This window comes from Brassica oleracea, chromosome C7, assembly GCF_000695525.1.
Source record: "Brassica oleracea var. oleracea cultivar TO1000 chromosome C7, BOL, whole genome shotgun sequence".
NCBI lineage: Eukaryota > Viridiplantae > Streptophyta > Magnoliopsida > Brassicales > Brassicaceae > Brassica > Brassica oleracea.
In genome coordinates this window covers 19,359,379-19,359,581 of record NC_027754.1, presented here as the reverse complement: position 1 = coordinate 19,359,581, position 203 = coordinate 19,359,379, and positions in this window count along the sequence as shown.

The window sequence follows — 203 nt, the reverse complement described above, 5'->3', positions numbered from 1 at the left end:
ACACCCAGAAAATAGATGAGCTGACTGCCAAGGTTGATCAGCTACTGAAAAACAAGCAAGGGCACGTCTTCAGCATGGAGCAAGCTATGGCCGGGCATATTCAGAACCAGAACCAGTGACAACCGCAGAGCAATCGGCAAGCTGTTCCAGCTACCGGGAACAGTCAACCAGATGAGCTGAAGGGTCTGGGTATGATGATGCAA